The sequence below is a fragment of the Rhinolophus hipposideros genome (assembly GCF_964194185.1).
Source record: "Rhinolophus hipposideros genome assembly, chromosome: 9".
NCBI lineage: Eukaryota > Metazoa > Chordata > Mammalia > Chiroptera > Rhinolophidae > Rhinolophus > Rhinolophus hipposideros.
The window spans coordinates 75,050,861-75,074,522 of NC_138055.1; the positions used below are offsets into that span (position 1 = coordinate 75,050,861).

General features: G+C 33.2%; 1 protein-coding gene across 1 annotated transcript in view; it reads left to right on the forward strand.

The window, feature by feature from the left end:
- ACSS3 (acyl-CoA synthetase short chain family member 3) overlaps positions 1-23,662 on the forward strand; it is a 216,902-nt gene that overhangs the window by 24,040 nt on the left and 169,200 nt on the right. The window lies entirely within an intron of this gene.

Below are 23,662 nucleotides of genomic sequence, written 5' to 3' on the forward strand. Positions count from 1 at the left end.
AGTGTGGCTCTGTACAAATATACAGAGGGAGTACAGAAACTCACAGAAACTGACTTTTGTTGGCGAATCTTACAAAGAATATCAAATGCCACATTGCATAATATAATCAAAACTGTTTTATTCAAAAACAGTCTCTATTATTTCTGTATCATCTCTGACACTTTCTATATATCTTCTCTTATAATGTCCTATCATTCTGGGTATTGCTTTTGTTTATGTAACACATATTTATTGAGAACCTACTACATTCTAGGAAGTATTGTAATAACAATGACTAGAGTGTGAATAAGGGTATATAACATCCCTGACATCATAAAGCTTAAATTCTAGAGAAGGAAGGCGGAACATAAACAAATAAATAGAATATAAAATATCCAAGAATGATAAATGCTACAGAGCAAAATAAATCTGGTTATGGGGACATTGGAGAACTATTTTTAAATAGGATGGCTAGGGAAGGCCTTGACAAGAAGATAATATTTGAGTTAAAACCTGAAAGAAGGGAAGGATAAAACTTTGTAGATATCACAATTAAATGATCAATAAGGAAGTGGGTTTGTGCAGCTGGAGGTGAACTACATAAAAATGCGTTCATGTAGAAATTAAAAATTATTAATACAATAACCACAATGCTATTGTCATACTTTTGACAGAAATGTTATAAGCAGATTCCATACAGTATCTGTAAACTCTTAATCAAATAACATTGCAAGTTTGAATTAAAACTGTAAAATAAGAGTATAAAGAAAACACATTATGTTGTGTTCAAAATTGTAACCAAAATATACTGTTGGAAATTAACCAAGCAGGAGGTAGCAATTTCCAAAGGTAATGATGTATAATAGTTTGAAATATGCATGCAGTATAGTATTATGAGACAGGGCAGTCCTCATTAATGTAAATTTACCGCTAAGATTTTTAGAGTCAATTTTGTTAGCTGGAGAAGCGACTATGCAACTATGATGAATACAAAGCTCATATGTAGAATGCTTGTAAGTAGCTTAAATAAGAGTGGATCTGTGTATTGATCATTATTTAGAACCTATTACCAGAACACGAAAATTCGGAACTTGATAACACTTTTTATTAAGAGATATTTAAAAACTTACATTAATAGCTATTCATTTCCTTCTTCATTTAAAAACTTGGATAGCCTTTCATTTTATATTTAAAATCTAAAAGAGTCCAAGACACAATTTTGATTTGATCATATCATTCTTATAAATTAACCAGATCAAACTTATAAAACAAGTCATGGAATAGTTCAGTAGGTCATATTAATAATTCATAAGTCCATAATAAGCAAGGCTATTCTAGTGATTTATTTAATTTTCTAAGTTTTGAAGACACTCAGCTAGCTCACTGTTTTCCTTTGGATTCCTTTTATTTTTATCATTATCCCACAAAATACCTTGTAATCCAGCTACCACTGGTGCTACAACTCCCTAGGTATCAACTCAGTTTAGCTTTTAAAATGTTAATCACCCATTCTTTGAATAGACACGGGATGCCTGAACCTTAATTAACTTAAAGCAGATTAGTTGATGAAAAAGTTTAATTTAACATTAACTTCGGCAGTGATGAGATGCTGTAAAAACTATATTCATATATTCAATGAGGAGAGACGTTAATGGAAAGACCCTTTCTGCCACAATAGATTTATTAAGTCACTATAAATATTTTATAAATTCAGTCTCCTAAAAAGAAGCAATGGCTTATTACTCATCTTCTTATTGCTGTCCTAGAAACCACACAAAGAACCAAGGAGAGAGAGGAGAGAAAGGGGGAATTCACAAACTATATATCCTACATAACTAGGAAGCATGGAAATTCTGGAAACTATATGTACACATAACAAAAGAATCTGAGACCTGTGGAACTCTCAGGAGAAACTGTTGTTGCGAGCTGTCAGGGAACCTAGGGTGTGTACGTGGGGTTCAGATTGGCAAGTATCAGACATTCATAGAAAATTATCTTGCGCAGAAGGAGAGAGCCCTACAGAGAGGAAGAATTTAAAACCTTAATTTTAAAAAAGTTCCCAAAGTAAATATTCACTGAAAATAAAATAAAATTTTCATTAATGAAATTCTTAGGTATGAAAAGAAAAATGAGATCCTTGTGAGATATAACCAAATGTATAATCAGTTTATTTATAAACAGTTAGTTTATAAAGAAAATATTAATAAATATTCAAATAAAGATTACAGAAGGGATAGAAACAGTTTACAGAAAGTGTCAGAATGGAAGGAAACGGGATAAAGCAGAAAATTGATAATTTATAATTATATATTATATATAATTATAATATATATAATATATAATTGTATATAAATATATATTATTTTTATTATATATTATTTATTATATATTATATATTATAATTATATATTATTATTTTATATATAAATATACATTACTATATTTATATATAAATAATAAATATAAAAATATATATAATATATGTAATTATATAATAATAATATAATTATAATTTATAATTATATTGATAATCAAGAGAGAAGCATAATTCATAAGCAAGACCCAAAATTATGATGTCTGTTTTTTTTTGTTTTTTGCATGTATGTGGAGTCTGGGGAGGTAGGGGAAGTGTGGTCAAATAAAATACAACGTTTCTGACAAACATAATAAAAGAAAAAGTAATTTTAGGCATAAAACAGGAGATAAAATTTTTAAAATATTAATTAGTTTTAAGAGTATGTTTCATAGACCTACTAATAGATTTGAAAATACAATTGAAATGCAAAATTTTCTGAAAAATTACTAATATTGAATCTAGAAGTAAAAAAAAGTAAATTCTAAATAAACTAATAACCATGGAGAAAATAAAAATAGTTAAATTTATTAAGTAACTTATTAAACTCATTAAGGAATCTTCCTTTAATGGTTTTAATGCAGATGCAACTAAATGCTATATAAACTACCACAGAATAGAAAAATGGACAGTTTTTTTCTATCATGTTAATGTTAGCATACACTTCTCAGATCAAAAAATATTAGAGATCTCTCTCTCTCACTAACTTTATGTAAACCTGCTTATGAATATGTAGAATTAAAAACACTGTGGAATTGATTAAAAATCATGATACTCTAATAACCTTCTTCAACCACATAGTTAGTCATAGGAATTCAAGGATATATTAATATTAGGAAATATATTGGTCTCATGTCATCAATGTATTACAGAAAATAAAACAAGCACAATTTCAAAAAATGACCAAAAAGGTATATAATAAAATTACACACCCAGAAGCTGATGAACTAGGAGGAAAATAAGGCAATTGTGGTATCATAGGAACCTAGAGAAAAAAAAAAGAGTTTGGTGTCGGTTTAGGTAATGTTGATACTAAGAATTGGAATATGATGAGGATAGAAAGAAAGCCACTGTATTCAGTCAGATGGAAATCACTGTAACCTTGATAAATAGAGTTTCAGTGGAATGTGAGGAGTAAAATGGAGAATAGAGAGGAAGAACACAGAGAGAGGAAGTATAGATAATCTGGTGGTGCTTGGTTATACAGTCACCATCATATAAATAACTAGATTGTGTGGCAAACAATACAATTTCTTTAATATTAACTTTGAAATAACTAGAAATTAGAAAATTATACATCCAAATAATGATTCCATTATTTATAAAATTCATTAATTCTTTCTTTCATTCACCAGTAGTGGAGCAGCTACTAGGCGGAAAACTGTACCAAAGGATTCCATTCTATTCATGAGAAGTTTGTATTCTAGTTTTGGACATTAAGATAATTAAATTACAGAATAGAATGTTTAGGACTATAATAAATTTTTGTCCTGGCAAAAAAAAAATCACAGCAGCAACAAAGAATATTTCCCATAATTTTTTCTTGCAGGTCATAGTTTACAGCATATCCTAGCAAAATGCATGTTAACACTTTTTAAATTGTATTGTGTCTAGAAAATAAAGGTAGCAATATTTAAATATGTTCTACTGTGATAATGTTTAATGTCTCTAAACAAAAGGCAATTACTTGGGTGTTTCAGGCAGTAACAAAATGAAACCATAAATCTTTCAAGGAAAATTGTTGGTTATTCAAAATTTCAGTTTGGATACAAGATGTCTCTTTCCCTCTCTAAATATTGACCAAATTTTAGTCAAATTTCTGGAGAGTACAGGTAATCTTTTGTCAGAATCTTCAATCACCAGGAAAACATCACTGGATTAGGTAAACAAAAATTGCAAAAGTTAGAGAATGAGATATTAATAGTTCAGATAATTGATCCAAAAGTACTTTTTATTTGTTAATTAATTACAGACACAAATTTTGAAAAACATTTTTATTGAGCATTTACCTTGTATAGGGTATTGTGATATACAATGGGAAGAATACATCATAAAGCAAAACAGTCTGCCCAATCACATGGTATAATCTAAATACTTCAGCATTTCTTGAAGTGCAGGTCTCTGGGATGAATTATCTCAGCTTTGGCTCATCTGAAAAATGTCTTTTATTTTATCCTCATTATTAAAGAATATTTTTTGCAGGACATAGAATTCTGGTTTCTTTTAATAAGTTAAAGATATCATCCCATTTTCTTCATTTTTTTCTAATGAGAAATCAGTCCACTTAATTCATATTGCTGTTCCCCTGAATGTAATACATTTTCTTTTCCCTCTTACTACTTAAGACATTCTGTTTTTCTTTGATATTCATTCATGGTTTAATTTTCTTGTCCTGAATGTACTTTCTTTGCATCTATCCTGGGTGGAGTTAGCTGAAATTCTTGTTATTCACCAAATTTGTGAAAAAATTCTGCAAATATTTTCTACCCTCTTCTCTGTCTCTTGTCTTTCTAGAACTCCATTTATGTTTATGTCAGACCACTTTTCTTTTTTTTAAATCACAGTTCACTGAATGTCGGCTTATTTTTGTTTTACGATTTTTTTTCTCTCTTCACATTGGATAATTCCAACTGATCTATGTTCTAGTTCACTGACATTCTTCTGTTCTCTTCCATCTGCTGTTAAACCCATTGAATATATTTGTAATAGCTTCTTTATAGCCTTTGTCTGCTATTTCCAATATCTTGGCAATCTCAGTGGTTTTTCTATTGAATACTTAAAAAAAAAGGTCTGGACAATGAGTCATATTTTCCTGCTCCTTTGAAATCTAGTTCTTTTTATTACATGTTAGACATTGTGGGGGCAATTTGTAAAAACTGTACATTCTGTTATTTTCCTCTGAAAGTATTTCTTTTTGTTCTAACAGAGAGTTAAATTACTGGTTATTCTCCTTGACCTGTGGAGGCTTGGTTTAATACTCTGCTATACTGTTTCCACATCTGAAATTTATTGTTTTAATAACTGATAGTTCACTAAATCTAGCTGGAATGTAGTTGGGAGCAAATGTAAAAACACCAACAAAAACAAAAACAGAAACAACAAAAAGCTAAACACTAATGAATACAAATACTTTAAGAAGGTAGTTTAAACAGGAAGAGTGAAAAGAAGAAAGCAAGCGTGCTGCGTTCCCATTGCCAATAGAATTAAACGCAGTCTGAACTTGAGATACATCCTTCTTCACAGTCGGATCCCAGAAGAACTTTCCAGCTTTCTCATTTCTGCTCTATTCTACTAACACCCAGCAGTACTCACTCAGTTCAAGACTGAGAGCTTTTGCAAGTGCTCTTTTCTATATACCAGGAATACTCGCATGGCTAAAAATTTTTAAGTACTGCTCACACATGACTCATAAAACCTGTCCATGATAGCAGTCAAGGTGAGGTCCTGCATCCTGAGACCTTCCAAAAGACTTGTTTTCAAGTCCCTATTACAAATTTTATCTTAGCATATTACTTCTCTAGAAGAATTCTTTTTGAACATTCATTCATTTATTCAACAAGAGCTACTCTGTATATAAAATAGGCCAGGCATTGGTCTGGATGCTCAGGATGCAGTGATGAAAAAAACACAACTGATTTCCGGTCTTAGAGTTTAGTGGATGTTGTATTCAGATTTTATCTTGAGAAGCAGTACTAGGCAGTGGTTAAGAGAAAGGAATTTGGAACTCGACTGCATTGTTTGAAGCCCATCTCTACCATTTCTGAACTGTATATCCCTGAGCAAGTTACTTAACTTCTCTGTGTATCACAGTTACTGTAGATAATATTTCATAAGTTTCTTGTAAGGATAAAATAAATTAAAACATGTAAAACATTTAGAATGGTATCATTTAGAATAGCATAGAAGAGCTCAATAAATATTTGATATTATTTTTATGTCTCATACCTAGTGTGATGGCTAAAACATAGTAAGTGTAACCACAAATGAATTTCATCTCCTTGGCATGCATTCTGCTTTAATCAAGCTACATTTGTTTATCTTGATAAAACTATAACTCACCTGCATGCTTTCCCTAGATTCTCCTACCTGTACATATATTGTATGTCCACTCCTTTTAATCATTAAACCCTTAGGACATTATGTTCTGGTCAGCTTCAAACTCACTTAAAAATAAAGCTTTAGATCTATCAACTATGGCCCAGCTCCAATAACCAAACCTCAAACTAGAAACTGGAAATTCTCTTCCATCAGACCAACCACCAAGCAGATAGTACCTCCACGGAAAGTTGGTCGTAATTATCACCTCTGTATTAAATGTTTACAAATCTATTTCTTTGGGTTTCAAGCACAAAGTAACACTCACATATGACATAAGAAAATAAATGGTTTACAAGTTTAAAGATGTAGATAATGAGAGAACTGAGGTCTAGAGAGAGGCCACAAAAAGGATTTTTGGCAATAAGAAGAAGGTGTAGTTGAGCATTAACTGGAACCTACCCAGGCAGAGAGAGGGGGAAAGCATCAAAATGACCAAGGGGTGGTCTTCAACAGAAGCTAAGCTTCAGAGTGAACATTTTATATCTGGTGTGTGAAACACTGGTGATGCTTATCAAGATGTAACACATATCTCAGATATTCACCTCATACTTGTGGAAGATTGGCCTTATTTGAGTATGCATGACCCCCATTTGATTACTCACTAACCCTTCCAGTAACTTCCTACACCCTTCTAAGAGTACCCAAAACAAAGCAAGAGAGTGAAAATACCCATTAACCAACAAACACAATCAGATAGACAATTTTTATTTGCCTGATTTTTCCCTCACTTTATAGAATGATGTAAGTGAAAATCTTATATATTTTTATACTTAATAAAAATAAATATATCTTTGATTAGACAAAAAAGATGAAATAGTATTGCTAAGGCTAGTTTAAAATAAGTAAACTTTTGTGCAATTGTAAGTGTTGGTAATAGCTAAAAGCTACCTAAGACATAATAAAGAAATAGAAGTCAAAATTCCCAAATGTTTAGTCTAGTCATTTCACAAATTCATTAATTATTCCCAATATCTTTCTAAAATATTTAAACAGTATGTGTATTTTACATAAGCGTTGTTTGACTATATTGTAACATAGTCCATATTTCCTCAAATTCAGGTATATTTACATCTTGATAACCAAATATTGAAGTGTCTTCAGAATAACTTAACCATACATATCCATATAAAGGGCAAAATAACCAAAAAACATTTGTCAGCTGCAACCTATCAAAATCAAGATGCTTACTTGGATTTTTCCCATTGTATTGGGATATTCTGACACTATGAAGATATGGAACAACTCATTTTTACTTTAATTATGAAGCATATCTACATAATGCCACATTCGTGGCTTATTGAGGGGATGATTAGGTGACCAATTGGTGACCATATTGCAGTAGAGGAAGTAACGTGTGAAAAAGAGTTTTCAGTCTTTTTAAACTTTTTACTAGCTCTCTCACTTCAGTTACTGAGGCTTCACTAGCAAAATTTATAGAAACAAAAAACTTTTAGAAAAAATGTATTTAAAAGACACAAAATATAAAAACTAATTAATTGTTGTTATGTTTGATTGGCTATGAGGCAGATATGAAAAATTATCAAGTATATCAATCATTTATGGTTAGTAAACGTAATAGCTTCAAAAGAATTTATGTAATTTATGTCAATAATTAACTTACTCTCTCATTGATAGTTGAGTAGGGGTGAGAATTCTGGAAACTTGGACTGAGGGTACAATATAACAAACGCAGAAGAAAGACAAGGTAAATGCCAGAAAAAAGTTCTTTCAGAAAGAAAATTTACCAAAAGTGATATAATAAAAAGTAGCATCTGAACAGTCCTATATCTATCGAAGAAACTGAATTTGTAACTTAAAATCTTCACCAAAAATAAAATACCAGACCTTACTCGTGAACTATTCTAAACATATAAGAAAGAAATAGTATTAATTAAAAAAAAAAAAAACTTTCTTGTCATATAAAAAGGGGTAATACTTCCCAATGTATTTTATGAGGCCAGAATAAATCTGATACCAAAATCTGACAAGAACAATATAAAAAAAAGAAAAAATTACAAGCAAATATCTCTCATGACATGTAAGCAAAACCCTTAAATAAACATTAGTAAATCAAATAAGGTAATATTATAAAATACATGATATATTATAATGAAGAGTAATTTGTTTCGGGAAAGCAGGGTTGGTTTAATGCGCTTAAGTTATCAGTATACTTAACCACATTAAAAGAATACAGAATAAAAATAACAATCATATCAATACATGCAGAAAAATCATTTGACAATATTCAACACTCAATAATGATACAAAAAAAAAATCTTTCCACAAATTACAATGACAGGGAAGTAAACTTACTTATGGTGAAATATTTAACATTTTCCCCTTAGGTTAGGAACAAAACAAAAATGCCATTATTGCTACTTCTATTTAATTTTGTATTACACGTTCTTTAGAGTGCAAGAAGCAGGTAAAAAGTATAAAGATTAGGGGGAAAAGAGGGAATCGGGAGATATTATTGTGTGTATATAAAATCTAGTAATATTTGCATATAAACTAGTAAAAGGCTCTGTGTACATTTAGCAAGATTGCTGGATTCAAAGTTAATATGCAAAAGTAAATTTTATTTCCATATGCTGAAAACAGGAATTAGAAAACAACACTAAAATATCATTTATAAGAGCACAAAAAATATAACTCCTAGAAATAAATCTTCCAATAAATGCACTAAAGTTCTACAATGCAAACTACAAAATATTTCTGAGAGAAGTTTAAAGTGGCATAAATACATAGAGAGAGCTCAATATTCCTGGATTGGAAGACTTACTCCTTTGTACTAGGCAGAATTTAAAAATAAGACCTAGTGATTTACAGCCTTGTACAGTGTCCTCTTGCCTGTAGGTACGTCCTTTAACTCACTTCTAACCCACAGAATATGGTCAAGGTGAAGGGATTTTGCAGATATAATTAAGATCCCTAATCAGTTGCAGTTAAGAAAAATGGCAATTATCCTAGGTGTGCCTGGCTAATCCCATGAGCCCTTTAAAAAGGGTTTAGAAGCAGAGATTCTCTCGCCTCCTACTCTTGCAAAAAAAAGCTGCCGTAAGTTCTACAGTCAAGGAACAAATACTGATTCCTGACTGCTGAGGGCCCCTGAGGCAGATCTAAAGTAGAGAGAGTCCGAGGTCTCAGGTTAATAGAGAGAAATCACATAACTAGAGCTGGTAAGAACCTTCACGGCACTTACTATGTTTAATGCAGGAGTCAAGGTGAATATCATTCTCACCATGACACAGGCTACAATCACCTTCAGGATTCACCCTGTACAGCCAGTCTAGAAGATCCTAGGGGTCCTCAAGGAGATTGTGACTGATTCCTGCGCCAATTCCACATACTGCGTTGCCTTTAACCCGTACCCATCCGCCCCTCAGACAACCAGGCCTTGGGTTACCAGCTGCTCCCCCAGTCATGCAGGCTGTCTTCCTGGAAGTCCATATTAGTCCCCAGGTACTTGTATTGGCAACACAGACAACGGACACGGTATGCATCTCACCACTGGCATCTCCCGGTCTACCTCCAGCCGCAGAGCTTCAGCGGCATTAAAGGAATGATTGAGGACATCTCAGGCCAAGTCTGTAAGACACGGGTGAGTTTCATCTCTGAGTCCATCCAGAATGCTGACCCAGAGCTGGGGCTAGGTTCTCACCTGCACGAACTGTGTGGTTGAGGAGCCAGCTGGATTCAGGGTGTCTGACCTCGGGCCAGGACTCACCCAAGGCCAATGCTGATGAAATTTTTGGTGAAAACCACCGTGTAATGTATTGCCCACCCATGTTGCTCACTCCTAAACTCACCCAAAAACAAGGCAGGGGTAAGGGAAAGCCAGCAGAAATGGGGTTTTAACTTCCTCCCAACATCTCCATCCATCTACTGACCGGTCTTCTTGTCACTCCTATTTTAGAAGGTATCTGGGTTGTCTGTCTTATGCTGATTATTTAACTACTCCTCCCTCCAGGCCTGATTTACATAATGCAGATTCGAATAATCTTAATCAGGCTTTACTTGCTGGAAATGTTTAATTTAGGGCTGCTTTCTCCAGGGCTTATGTATCGGGGGTGCCAAAAAAAGGTATACACATGATTTGTATTCATCTTTTTTTCTCGGTATGTATTGAGTATTACAATTTAAATACAGTTTTTTCTTTTCTTAAAACACATATACAGTTTTGAGGGTATCCTCTGTGTTTCTTCTTGTTGTTACTTCCTTTCCTACTTCCCAATCCCGTCTTCTTGGATTATTTAGCTGTCTCTTCATCTCTCCTTTTCTGCTCCACATACCATTCCCTATGTTTTAATTTATTTTACATCTGGAGCAGGATGTAATCGAACTGATTTTCACAACAATTAGTCAAATAAGCTGATCTATGCAATAACATAAAAAGGAGCAAATACTTGGAAGAGGATCCTGAGCCTCAGATCAGACCTCAGACTCTGCCAACAGTTTGCAGCCTGTGAGCCCTGGCCCGGGGGCAGAGAACCAAGACAAACTATGCCCAGACTCTGGACTAAGGAAAATGAAATAATTAATAGCGGTTTTTTTTTAATTCCCCAAATTAGTGGTAATTTCTTATGGGCAATAGAAAACTGAAACATGAAAGATTTTATACCCCATTTAAATTAATCTATATGAGGTCTGACAATTAAGTTCGTGAACTTGTTGCAACAATGTTGCTAAACCTGTTTGCTATCAGAGGGATTATTCATTATGAATTTGTACCAACTGGACAAACAGTTAACTGGGTTTACTATTTGGAAGTGCTGAAAAGGCTGCGTGAAAAAGTTAGACGACCTGAACTTTTCACCAACAATTCATGGCTCTTGCATTATGACAGTGCACCAGCTCACACAGCACTGTGAGGGAGTTTTTAGCCAGTAAACAGATAACTGTATTGGAACACCCTCGCTACTCACCAAATCTGGCCCCCAATGACTTCTTTCTTTACCTGAAGACAAAGGAAATATTGAAAGGAAGACATTTTAATGACATGCAGGATATCAAGGGTAATATGACAACAGCTCTGATGGCCATTCCAGAAATAAAGGTTTTAAAATTGCTTTGAGGGGTGGACTAGGAGCTGGCATTGGTGCATAGCTTCCCAAGGGGAGTACTTTGAAGGTGACCGTGGTGCTATTCAGCAGTGAGGTATGTAGCACTTTTTCTAGGATGAGTTTGCGAACTTAATTGTCAGACCTCGTAGATTAAACAAAATTCAAGCGGCTTCTTTCTTTCTTTCTTTGCACAGAATTTATATGAGTCAAGGAAATTCTGAAGAAGAATAAAGTTGGATTACTTATACTACTAGATATCAAGACTTATTATAAGGCTGTAATAATTGAGAATGTGTGATATTGGCACAAAGATAGACATATAGATTAAGGAAACTATTAATAGAGAGTTTAGAGTTGGATTCACACAAATTTGTTCATCAGTTTTGTGACAACACTGCAGTTTGTTGTACAAAGATGGTATTTTCAATAAATGGTGTTATGTCAGTTGGACATTCATAAGTAATATGAATGAACATTGACTGATAAAAATTAATTTGAGATGGGTCATAGATGTAAATGTAAAAGATAAAATAATAAAGCTTCCAGAATAAAATATAGGAGAATATCTTTATGTGCATGAGGTATGTAAAAATTCCTGAAACAGTTCACAAAAAGCAAACCATAAAAGACTGATAACATTGTTTTTTTATAAAATTAAGAATAGCTATTCCACAAAAGACATGATTATGAAAGAGGAAAGGTAAACCACTGACTAAACGAAGATAATTGTCTCACGTACATCCATGAGAGAACTTGTCTTCAGAATATGTGTGTTATTCAATACCTAATTAATCAAAAAGATTAAGAAAATCAATCAATAAGAGAAATATACATCTCAATTTTATAAATGGGGAAAAGACAAAGGTATAGAAAAGAGAGAAGATTCAGGTGGCCAAAAAAACCCACAAAAACATGTTCCACGTCATTAGTCACCAGGGAAATGCAAATTAAAACTGGAATGAAGTATCATTACACAGAAACTGGAATTGTTAAAAGACTGATAATACCAAACATTGTCGTCTTACAACATCCCCCTTTAAATGAACCTGGATGTGAGATACAATTCAGATTCCTAATCTGAGATTAGGTTTGAATTTACAACGCAAGGTCCTATTCTTTTTTGTATTCTATATGTTAATATGAACGATGGACATTACAGATATTAACTACTTAGCTACTTGAAAAACATCTGTGGTTCTCCATGTTAATGAATAAAACTAGTGTTCTTCAGGACAGTGGAGAGAAAGGTCAAATATGCTAAGAGAAGAAGCTGATCATAGATAACTTCTGCCCAAAATTCAGTCAGAGTGTAAATTAATTGCTCTCTGCGGAAAAAAATGTAAAGAGACCCCCATCTATAAACATCATGGCCAGGAAACTACTGATTATTGCAGTTCTGAGTAAAAGTCCTTAGTTTGGGTTTTATTTTGATATTCTATTTCACTTCTTTGTTTGTAGAAATAACATTTTTTTTTTTACAGAATAAGTATAATAACAGAATACCTCCAGTCAGAAACATCTTATTACTGCAGTGTTCGATAGGCTTGCTAATTATGTGGTCTGCCCTCTCTGAGTATAAGAATCTTAACTACCATTTCTGATGGAAGTCCCTATTCCAATATAACTTTATAATAATATTAGGAAGATTTCTTTGACTCAAGTTATGAGAAATTGAATGAGAATGATTCAGCTCACACAACAGAGAAAACCAAGTGTGCTGTACAGTTAAACACAATTAAATAACTATAAATAATTCATAAATTTCCCATGCTCGTCACTAAAGCATTTGCTCAGACCCTTAGACAGAAAGCTAAGGAACTGTCTCTGTAAAATCTCTGTCCCTTTGTTCAGCCTCTGCTAATCTCTGTACATCCCAATTTCTTCAATCCCATTGAGCACTAATGTAATGCTGCTCCCTTTTATCAGAGACATTATTATTAATAGCAAAACCTGATCAGCCTATCATATATTTTGTCCTTTTCCCTTCCTCCTTTTCCTCCTCCCCTTCCTTCTCCTTCTCCATCTCAAAAAGGTTCTCCGGCCTGGATGTAGCTAAATGAATCATTTATGGAAATTTATCCCTAGCTGGGCCAATCAGATTCTCTCTTCTGGGAACTTAAAACTGTGATTCAGAGACAGGTGGACAGTCTTTGCATGGACATTAATATGAAGTTATAAACTCAAGAACTGTGGGGCCCCTGTGCACGGTGACTTATGGTGGAGGGATGGCAATATAAGTATTCTTTGTTGGAGTGATTTATTCAGACTATGAGTATAAAAATAACTCCTGAAGCACAGATTGGTATAAAAGATAGACTTACCCAAGGGTTCACAAAAATGTGTGCTACTACGTAAAGGACCATAATAGCAATCCTTCACAAGGAATGTTACTATTTTGAGGATTAAAAGATTTAATGCATATAAAAAATTTAGAATAGACTCCAGGAAAGAATAGGCACTCATCAGTTTTAGCTGTTATTATCATTATGAAAAGCTGGTTTGGGGGAAGTGACAGAATCTCTTACAGTAAAAAAAAAGAGAAATTGAAGAAAAAAGGAATGATATGTTTATCAGAATAGGTGAAAACTTTGTCTTGCAAGTTCATGAGAGTGTATTCAGGGTAGAAAATAAAACCACACATTGGCTCAGTTCTGAAGAGGATATTTGAATAACTGCAATGAGTTTTCTTCCCTTTAATTTTCTGAAATATGTCTTTAAAAATTCACCCATTTTTATTTTAATCCTTTTAAATATTCAGCCAAAATCGGTGCATTTGAAAGTGTATCACAAATACATACAGCTAGAGAACCAATGAACTAGTTAATGAAATTACTCTACTGTAGTTTTTGTTGCCACATGAACCATTGCTGAATGATTAATTTAATTTATAAACATTTTTCATGAAAAAAAAATGAGGGAAGGTGAGAGCAAAGAATCGTTTGCCTCAAGTTATATAATTTGGCTCTCTGTACAAGCCAAATTCAGCATGTAAAATAACAACAGTCTAATTCAGTCATGTAGAATAAGCATCCTAGAAAAATTATTACTAAGATACCATATATAACTTTGTCTTCTACACTTTAGGTTTTCTGCTGATAAAATCATCACATAAAATGAAAATAAAGTACTGAAAGCATTGGAATATTATCTAGTGTTTATGTATCTTTTATTGTGTGTCAGAAGCTCTGCTAGACACATTATGTAGATTATTTCTTTCAGTTCTTCAACCACTCTATAAGGCAGGCTGCAGGGGGCATTGTTTGGTATTGCTGGGCACCATCCTGGTCTCTCCCTTCACTGTGATTATGTGGTCCATTCAAGACAGACTACCCCAATTTATGCTTCTTATTTATTCTATTCTTTAGATTCCACATATAAGTAATATCATATGGTATTTGTCTTTCTCTGACTGACTTATTTCACTTAGGATAATATCCTCTAGGTCCATCCATATCGTTGCAAATGGTAAGATTTCAGTCTTGTTTATGGCAAGTAATACTCCATTGTGTAAATGTACCACAATTTCTCAATCTAGTCATCTATCAATGGGCATTTCTGTTGTTTCCATGTCTTGGCTATTGTGAATAGCACTGCAAGAAACATAGGGGTGCATAAATTTTTTCAAATTAGCATTTTGGATTTCTCTGGATAGGTACCTAAGAGTGGAATTGCTGGGTCATAAGGTAAAAAAGAAGTACAAATTAGTAGTTCCAAAATAATCATGGGGATATAAAGTAAAGCATAGGGAATATAGTCGATGATATGGTAATAACTATGTATAGTGCCAGGTGGGTACTAGACTAGTCAAGGGGAATCACTTCTTAAATTATATAAATGTCTAAGCACTATGCTGCACACCTGAAATTAATATAAAATAATATTGCATATCAACTGTAATTGAAATAAGATTAAAAATAAATAAAATAAAAAGAAAAAAAGAAAAAAGACAGCCTACCGCAGATCAACACATTGACCTAAATCACCAAGAGTATTCCTTCCCATTCTTGTTGCTGTAGAAATTATTTTAAAGGGCAGGCATGGGCATGTAAAATAATGAAATCTGGAGGAAATTTGAGGGGCTTATATTTGATGGTTGTGAGAGGAGAAAGACTCTTACTCTGGACAGAACAATGTGAGATATGAGGCTCACAACTCGAGTAACAATTTGGCTACCCTGCAGTAAGCCAAAATTGGCTCAAAACCTTAGAAAAACAGAGTCAAAGCTGGGATCAAAGCATTCTTGAAAACTCTGAACTCTTAATTTATGTGAGCCATTGAATTTTGTTTTTTAAGTTTGTTTTGAGTAGTCTTGTGAAACTTATAGTCAAACACCCTAAGTGATTCATAGGCATATTATTATTCCCATTATATGAATATACATGGGGAATATTAGATTCAGAAATGTTACATCATTGTCTAAGAAAGTATTTTCTAAAACTAGAATTTGGATACTGGAAGTCAGAACTCCAGAACCATGGGGTTTAAGTGGTAAGATAGCTGGTCTTCCTAAATGGTGATTGGAAATGGACATGGCCTTCATTATCAGCACATTCAAGGAATTTTAAAGAAGTTTCTTTATTATTTCTTCATGTAATTGAAACAATTTTGATGGTGAATTTTGTTTTGTTTTGTTTTCATTTAATTTCTTTGGGCAAAGTAAAAGAAAGGAAAGAGATAATTATTTGGGTGTTTTGGAATTCAATACTTGGATTACTCTGCATTAAGAAAGGAACTTGGGGAGTGTGAATAATCACAATAATTGTTCTATTCCTCTAACTTGGAATCATTTATTGTTGGGCTCTCAAGTGTCCTCTATCTCTGATATATTGAACAGTCCACTTCGGGTAGTAGAAAGAGTAGGAGTTTAAGGGATCATAAATTTGGAAATCTTTGATTAAATTCTGGAAGTTCCTGACAGGCTCTGTGATATTAGTCTTTGAACCTCAGTGTCTTCTTCTATACAAATTAGTTAATAATACCTCCCTCACTGGCTTGTTGAACAGATGAAATGTGATAATAGAACCATGACTGGCAGTATAAGCCCTCAAAAAATGATATCTAAATCATTTAATTTTTTTTTTGTAGATTCTATAGCAAAATTGGACCTGTTAGTAGTAGTATCCAATGTTTTTAAGTTTTCCAAGAAATTGTATTCCTTAGATAAATGGTGTTGGCAATACATTCATTCCTCCTCAACAACATAGAGCACGAAGAGTGAACTCATGGTTTTATTGGACACATTTGCACATCTTATCACCCTTAGACTAAATTCCCTGTTTACTTGTTGTTGCAAGGTGTGTTGGACAGAATGTTGACTTTGTAGTTATAGAGATTATAAAATTAAAATCCTGATCCTAACACCATGGTCATGCAACTTGATATTAACTTCTCTCAGGTCATTTGGTAAAAAGAAAGAACTCTTTTTTTTAATGAAATAGATGAGTGGATTACAAGAGATAGCATCATTCCCAACAATAGTATAAATAATAGGAAATCTGACAATTAAGTTCAAGAACTTGTTGCAACAATGTTGCTAACCTTTTTTTATAGCAGAGAGATTATTTATTATGAATTTGTATCAACTGGACAAACAGTTAACCAAGTTTACTATTTAGAATTGCTGAAAAGGCTGCATGAAAAAAAAGTTAGACGACCAACAATTCATGGCTCTTGCATCATGACAATGCACCACTGTCTCCACACTATCTGTGAGGGAATTTTTAGCCAGTAAACAAATAACTGTATGGGAACACCCTCCCTATTCACCTGATCTGGCCCCCAATCACTTCTTTCTTTATCGAAAGGTAAAGGAAATATTGAAAGGAAGACATTTTGATGACATTCAGGACATCAAGGGTAATACGACGACAGCTCTGATGGCCATTCCAGAAAAAGAGTTCCACAATTGCTTTGAAGGGTGGACTAGACACGGGCATCAGTGCATAGCTGCCCAATGGGAGTTCTTCAAAGGTGACCATAGTGATATTCAGCAACGAGGTATGTAGCACTTTTTCTAGGATGAGTTTGAGAACTTAATTGACCGCATATGTATAAAGTGCCTATTAGTCATTACTTTAACATTCATTCCCATTTGTCTCTCTTGCCTATTTTCTTCCTCATTGTCACCTGCACACCACCATATCGAAGCATTCTTTTATATGTGAAGGAACCAGCACTTTTCCAGTTTAATGACTGAAATTTAGTTTTTTTGAAGTCTGAGGAAATTGGAAAATTTGAAGAATACCCATCAGAAAGTGTTGACTATAAAATGAGGCTCAAAAGTAAATCAAACATTATTTCCCTGTTTCAGACAAATTAATGAAAGCCTTCTAAATACCACTAGAAAATATTTCTTCAAAAACTTCACCTGGCTTAAGAAATGTAGGTTCCTTTGGAAGTTTTTTGTTTAATTTTTTACTGTAAAATAAAGACCACATTTTTCATGAGCATTAGAATGTCTTATAATTCCATGTATTTTGCTGTACGTATACACACAGAAACCATACCTAAAATAATGTATTTAAATTATACAGATTCAAAATCTTTCCTTTTATTTTTACATGTATTGGAATTTTTAATCTGAGAAGCATGAATGATTGCTTTAGTTCTCCATTTTTCATGCGCTTCATACATTTCACTCTTTTAAATTAACTTTGGTTGCTGTCCCAATAGATTAGCACTACATAACATACACTACATATTTAAACAAGACAAAATAAAACAGTGCTTTATAATGCATTATCTTCACCAGAGTAAATAAGGGTCTCTTTCCAAGAAAAAGAATGTCTTTGTAGATTGCTATAAGTTGTGTTTATTTTTATGACATCCATTTCTATTACAAACAATAATGGTTCTTTAAAAAATGAAGAAGAAGGAGGAGGAGGAGGAGGAGGAGGAGGAGGAGGAGGAGGAGGAGGAGAAGGAGGAGGAAAAAGAGCAGCAGAACAAAACAATACTCTAAAATAAAATCTGAACTGGTGCAGACTAACACAGCATTCAGGGTAGAGAATGGCAACCTCTCCCTTTGGGTATTTGTCATTTATATGTTTAGCATTAGTGCAGTGTCTGTAGGAGATTAACTTATACAAAGTAAACCAAATTAGAAGTAAAAGCCTCTCTAAAAGAGAGGTATGTTATGTAGGGACTATTTATCATGTCTTGCTCGAGAGATTGGTTCTAACAAGGGGCCATATTAGTATTCAGGCACTTGCATTATATTCCTTTTCCAGTTTTGTTCTTGGAATGAGGTATCCCCATGAAACTCATTAAATCTCCTATTGCTGCAGCTGACACTCCATGCAGGCATGAATAATCTAAGGGGTAAACAGAAAGTTGATATAAATATGCAGGCATTTTTGATGAAACATTAATTAATAAGTAACTAAGAAACTGAAAGTGACTTATCGACGCAAAAATTTTTTATGCTACTTTTATGTTTAGTTATGAGAAATTCTAATCTGAATTTTAAATTCTTGTCAAAATGCATGTTAGACTTCTTTAAAATTGTTCTCATACAAATATAAGATATCATTAGTGTAATGACTATTTAAAACACAAGGGTGAGAAAATTCAAATGAATAATTGTAAATTCCTTTTCCTTGATCATCTTTAAGATAATGTCTTACATACAAGGTAACAATGGGAGGAAAGGGATCTTTATTTAATAAGTTCTTTGGGGGATATTTGCTTATCACTCTGAAAGAAATCAGCTTGGTTTCACAAATCATGCAAATTCAGAAAATAGATCACCCGCTTTGAACAAGTTATTGTGTAATATATCTCAAGTAAACAAATTGAAAGAAAAAAATCTTTGTAAAATGACTACTGGGAGAACAATTAGCACTCATCAGATTGGTGCAAATTAATGGTTGATGACAGTTGTAGGGAAGTAGAACTCATATTTTACTGGCGATAGTGTCAATTTGGAAAATTTCTGAGGAGAATAATTTGGCAATAGCTAGTGAATCTGAGCATACTCCTGCCCCCAGTACCTCCATTTCTAGGTGCTGTGTCAGAAAAATACCTGCTCCTGTGCACGAGGATGCCTTTGAAAGTATTGTTTGTATTAGTGAAAATTTGGTTTCAAAGTGGTTATTGATATAGCAGAAATAAATTATTAGAACCATACTTCACATCATCAAATCAATTCTACATGGATTAAAGACATATATAACAGCACAACTTTATAAAATATTAGAGAATGTATAGGACATGTATAGGAAAAAAGCAGAAAAACATTAACACCACAAGTTATATCTAAACACTTGTTGAAATATATATGTACTACATTAAACTGGCAAATTTTGTTTCAAAAAAAGATACTGAAGTGTAAAAAGACATATCTTAAACTTAAAAAGGATACTTTAAAATGCATATAGCAGTGTCCTGTTTTTCGAAATAAAGAATTATTACAATTAATAGAAAACAGAAGAAACTAAAAAAGTGTAAGGTTTTCCACGCAGTGATACACTAATAAGCTTCATGAACGTTTAATTTATTCAATTAAAACTGATGGTTAAATTGCAAAAAAACAAAAGAAAAATGAATGTGAGTAGGTAATTCAGAGAAAACATGACAAAAATTATAGTAAAAATACTAAATCTCATTAGTAATAGCAGATATAAAAATTTAAATAATATTTTGATATCATTTCACACATCATAGACTGGCAAAAGTGAAACACTGACAATAAAAATATGTGTAAATACCTGTAGAACCATTAATTCTCCTAAAATGTTGGTGTGAATGTAACCTAGCATAACCATTTTAGATAGCAACTTGGCAATATTTAGTAAATTTGAAGATAAACACACACTTTGATGAAGCAATTCCACATTTAAGCATATACCTCAGTGAAACTCTGACACATATGTTCCAAGTTACAGGCACAAAATATTCACAAGAACATTTGAAAAATAAAATCTGATTTTTTTTTTTGGTTCTGTCAACTCATTTCTGAATTTTTCAAAGTCTGATTTTGTGGTATTTTTTTATGTATTTATTTTTATGCAATTTTCTTGATATCTTTTAGCTCATTTTGAAATAGTAGGTAAAATATATATATTTGTTTATTTGTTATCTATCTATCATCTATCTATCTATCTATCTATCTATCTATCTATCTATCTATCTATCTATCTATCTATCATCTATCTATATCTATCTATCATCTACATCATGGCTTTTTTGAGGTCCTTACACTGGGTGGGTGCACTTTTCTTCTTTATTCTCTTTTTACTAATGATATTCAACCTTAATAGTTTTCTCTTGCTCATTTTTGTGTGAAATTAGTTTTCCTGAACTTCTAAAGGTAGATTTCATCCAGGTATGTTCTTTACTCTCACTGAACTCCCCCCTCTATAGCTTCTTTTGGGGCTTGCTTTCTGATCTTCCCGGCTTTGCTGGCTCCCCTACTTGTACCCAGACATCCCTTTTTCTTCCTCGTTGTTAACAAATTTCATGCTAAATTTGGATTCCACTCCCAACAGTTATTCCCTGGAGTCCTGCTCTGGAAGTTGGCTTTGGCAGGTCAGTTTCAGGCCTTGTTAGGGCTAGAATGTCCCTACTCCTTTAGGCTTTCTTACTACAAAGCCTTGCATGTGCCTCCATTTGGAACATGACAAAACTCCTCCCAGTGTCAGTTCTAGTGGTTACTGTCTTGCAGTGTTTTCCAGTGAACATCTGTTGGCTGTTGGAGTGTTCTCATCTGTGACCCCATTGCTTCACTCTACTTCCCTCTCCCCTGGGACCTCTCCCTCCTCACAGAGAAACACTCTGATGTATGAACATCTGTTATTTTATTTCTTATTCTCTGTAGCTCTCTATTTATATTGTATTCTCTGTCTTGTAAAGCCCTTGCTGTAAAAGAAGCAAGCTACTATATTGTGAGCTGAACTATGGAGAGGCCCATCTAGCAAGGAAGGTAGGGAGGCTTCCAGTCAACAGTTCATGAGGACCTGAAGCCCTCAGTCTAAGAAACTGAATCTTGGCATCAGGCACGCCGGTGAACTTGAAAGCAGATCCTCCCCCAGTCAAGCCTTCAGTGAGGACACAGACCGGGCCAATCCCTGATTATAGCCTTGTGAGACTTACTGAGACAAAAGAATCTAGCTAAACCGTTCCTGGATTCTTGGCCCACAGAAAATTTGAGAGAATAAATATTTATCAAGTAAGGATGCTAATTTGTTATACTAGTAGATAACTAATATAATTTGTATGTGCAAAATTGTGTATATGTATGTTATATATTGCTGCATTATTTGTAATTGCTAAGAAACAGAGACAACCTGATGTACATTAAGAGGACAGTCGTTAAATATGTGAAGTTTCATTCATAAAATGCAACAGGTGCTACACTAAGAAAGGATGAAGGATGCTCTTTATACACTGATATGAAAAGATAATCATTTATTATGAAGTTAAAAAGCAATGTATGGAATAGTGTATAACATGCTACCCTTTATGCATTTAAAACATCTCTGAAATGATACTCAAGAAACTAGTAACCATGGGTACCTATTTTCGGTGACTGAGGAGGATAGATGGAAACTGGATGGCTAAAGTACAAAGGTGGGAGGGAGACTTTTAACTGTATGTAGTATCTGATGTTTATTGACTTTGGAGCCATGTGAATGGGTTAGCTATTCCATAGATTAGTTCATTGTTTAAATAACTAAAAGGAAAAATAAGTAATATATATTCCGGGGATGTCAAAAAAATGTATACAAGTGGATGCTTTGGTCAGTGTTGCTCAAGCAATAGTTCGCCATAATCAGAAGTGTCTGGACGCTGATGGTAACCACTTTGAGCACCTCTTGTAATTGCAGAAGTCAAACGTAACTTGTATTCATCTTTTGTTATTGGTGTATATTGAGTTACAATCTTAATAGCTTTTTCCTAAAAGTTTTTCTTAAAATTTGTATGCATTTTTTGGCACCCTCTGTGTGTGTGTGTGTAAAGATACACACACACACACACACACACACACATATGTATATATATCAGAAATGCATCTATTTTTTGAAAACAAAACAACACGTAGTGTTGAATAAGAAAAAGCAAATTGAATTCTGCGTGGTGCGTATATATGTTTTTAAGGCAGGTAAATCAATAACATATAATATATTGATACTTGCTTATGTAGTAAAAATTGAAAAACATGCATGGGAATGACAAATTCCAAATTGAAGATAATGCTTTGGTTATTTCTGGAAAGAGAATGAGGTGAATAAGATTGGGGAAGGGGAAGTCAGGTGACCTCAGTGATATTTTTACATTGTTATGTCACATTAGGTCATATAGATTGAAAAAGTTCAGAGATTCAGGTAAAGGGATTATTTTAGAAAAGTCATTTAAATATATTTTAATGATATTGACATCAACTAGAATTCTGTAAAAAGAAAATAAACTCGGGAAATTTAAAGATGACTATAAATTGAATTGCCATTGGACCTATTTAAGAGGGTTCATATAAAGAAACATAAAAGTTCGTGCATTTATCTTCAATATTAGAAACTGTAAAAGTAAAACCGCTAGCCTTATTAGGACTTATTGATTACTAATTACTGTAGCAAGACAATTTCATTTTACATTCGTAACAAGTAAATCAATCTGTAACACAGCTGCAGCTCACTTTGTAAAAACAGCATTATTAAGTTCACTACAATAATAAAAACCAGAACAAAACAAAAATTGTAATATTTCAAGGAAAGCAGAGCCAATAGTAGGTATATATACTCACATATAAGATGAGTCATGTTTTTAGCACCAAATTAATAAAATGTAGGAATTTTTCTGGCATTCACAGGTCTTCTAGTTAAACCTATTAACCCAACAGAAGAATAGTCTGTATAATACCCTGGAAAGATGGCTTTTTTAGTTTCTATTCTTATCCAATTGGTCGTAAGTATGCCCCCCAGAGCAATGCAGAGCAAACTCAAATCCATATTGCATAAATCCTTTCAAATATTTGGAGTTTGTTTAAAATATATTTTAAATCTACCATTTCTAAACTATATGTTCGTAATTCCTTCAACTGCTTTTTTAAATTACAAGTAATCCAGGCTTAAATAAACTGATTTTTAAGTGCTTCACTATGTCAAATGCTTTTCAATTTAGTCCTCAAAATTTATTTAATGACTGTTCATATGTATAATTTGAGTCAAAAAGT